Genomic DNA, 2,484 nt, shown 5'->3' with positions numbered 1-2,484 from the left:
TAAGATAAATTGCTTTACGTAATGTTTTGTTCATATATGGTACTTGCTTCGCTTTTCTGTACATTTGCTTTACTGGTACATGTTTATCATAGATGTCTGAAACAGCAGACTCAAAATTTTGATACAAACTATTTACATTTTCTGATCTAGGGTCAATCTCATTTACGTTTGGGATCCTGATATTTAACAGATCAGCTTTTAGGGCATTTACATCAAGATTTTTGAAGCTTCTAAAACTTATTTTAACCTTTTCAATCATTTGAGTAGCATTGTTTATAACGATACAGATAAAATTATGACAATCGCTAATTCCAGTAGCAACATTTTGGGTTTTCATACATAGTGATCTAGAGTTGGTAAGTATAACATCTAGTAAGGATGGAGTACAATTTTTCATAAAACATGTAGGGTTTTTTACCAAACAGTGCAATAAACAAATTCTGTAAAATCTAAAAGTGGCCGACCTTTGTCACATAGAAGGTCATAATTTAGGTCGCCTATAATCATAAAGTGATCAAATTTAGTTAAAATATTGTCTGACATAATAGTAAGATTCTGAAAGAAATCACAGTCAGTTATATTGGGCGGTCTATACACACATGATATTGCCCACTTAGAGTTCAGTATTACCTCGAATAGAATATTTTCAATGTGTTTAGACTCCATGTCCCTACGACGGCGTGCTGGAATTTCTGCCCGAATGAATGCAGCTATCCCGCCTCCTCTGCTATTTATGTCCTGCCTCTCAAGCTTGTACCCTGACACATGAAATAAGTCATTTCGAAATGTTGAGTCAAGTGCAGCAGTGATCAAATGTTTCACCTTAGGACAATAGACAGCGCATTGCAACTCTCAGCAACCCTTTTGGTTATAGACCAGTTGACGAGTGACGTCACGCGCACCTGCAAAGTTTAGACTCCGCCCACTGGTTGGCAAAAAGGGGTGGAATTCATATAAGCGCATATAGAGAAGGTTGACAAAATCATCGTTTTTAATGATAATCATGCACATAGCAAATATAATTTTACTAATTATGTCTATATAAAACATTAGCATACAAAGGAATGCAATTTTGGAATGGTTATATTGTTGTTATTATTCGTTTTTACTCACAATGAACTCGGGAGTGAAACACAATCCAAGAGCTCGATATGTGGTTACCACAAAAATCCCTCTACTTGGCACTTCTTCGCGACCATTTTTAGTTTTAAAAAAATCTCAGAAATTGAAATTCTTTCAGAATAAATTAAATTTAATGAACTAAAACAAATAAGGATGAAAACAAACAACCAATAGGTCTATTTTCTGTATGCAACATAGGGTATGATGGGACCCCACTATATCGCGGTACTTGTTGAAAATCAATCACTTGGTTGCAGAAAAGCCGATATATCTGCAAAATCCATAAAACCAGTTGTCACTAAGGCAATTTTGGTCCGGCTTTATTGTCTTTCCCAAAGACCAATAATCTCTCCCCATATACTGTACTGATTTCTTGGTGTACCCAAATCCAATTTCAACCATATAGGTCACGTGGTCGTACAACTTCTTTTCTTCCTCTATTGTGAAAATGGTCTCGTGTCCAACTTTTGCCTCAACATCAACGCGACCTTTAATTCTATCCCTAAGGGTTGTTTCTGGTACAGCGTTCATCATTGAGGCTCTGTACGCAGAAACACCACCAAAAGTGGCCTCAAAGTGGCCTCAAACGCTCTCTTGAAATTTTCTCTGTCATACAAGAGACGCTCTTTTTTGGTTGAGGGTCCTGAAAAAGAGAACAAATGTATTAGTTCAAATTCTCATGCAATCAAAAAGCAATTCTAAAATTTGCATTTGCAAATGATTGCTTAAATTTGCACAGAATTTTAAAATATTTGACAACTATGCGCTTCCGTAGATTTTTTGATTCAAAAGCGGAAGTGACTTGACTGTCAAACTTTACAGAAGACCGCAAACTGTCATAAGTATTTTTAGGAATGTTAACACTTTTTAAGACGAACACTGCAAGAAAATGATGAAATCAATTAGAAAATTATTTCCGATACATAAATAAAACAACTTACCGCGACTCGGAACATCTTTTCGCCGGAAATATGTCAAAATGAAAACGAAAGTAAGGAGTTACTAACGTTAACAACCGCTAGGTGGCAGTGGAAGCGAAATATGTAGTGTTATAAAAATAGCGCGATACAATGAATGCCGCAATACAGTGGGGTCCGAGTATAACTGATTTGAACCTTTATGTCTGAAAAGCCTTAACTTAAATTGCTACACATTAAATAAATTCCCTTGACTAATGTAATTGTTTTATTTAATTGTTCACACTAATGTTGACACTCTTAGTTGCAGTTTTTATATCCCGGTGTATAATTGCACCTCTGTTCATCACAAACCGATTATCTCGTTATGATCGGATACTGTCCAGACAATTACAAAGAAAACATGGTGTCATAAAGTAAAACCCAGGGACCTAAACTTGGGTCC

General features: G+C 35.8%; 1 long non-coding RNA gene across 1 annotated transcript; it reads right to left on the bottom strand.

The window, feature by feature from the left end:
- Nucleotides 1-487: 487 nt before the first annotated feature.
- LOC127833271 (uncharacterized) lies at nt 488-2,145 on the bottom strand. The gene is made up of 3 exons (XR_008027290.1): nt 2,064-2,145; nt 1,114-1,765; nt 488-758 (listed from the first exon to the last, which is right to left on the bottom strand). It is a non-coding gene; the product is annotated as an uncharacterized LOC127833271 (long non-coding RNA).
- Nucleotides 2,146-2,484: the final 339 nt, after the last annotated feature.

This window comes from Dreissena polymorpha, chromosome 6, assembly GCF_020536995.1.
Source record: "Dreissena polymorpha isolate Duluth1 chromosome 6, UMN_Dpol_1.0, whole genome shotgun sequence".
Classification (NCBI taxonomy): domain Eukaryota; kingdom Metazoa; phylum Mollusca; class Bivalvia; order Myida; family Dreissenidae; genus Dreissena; species Dreissena polymorpha.
Note: the sequence above shows the minus strand (reverse complement) of the source record. Positions and strands in the feature narration are given on the sequence as shown.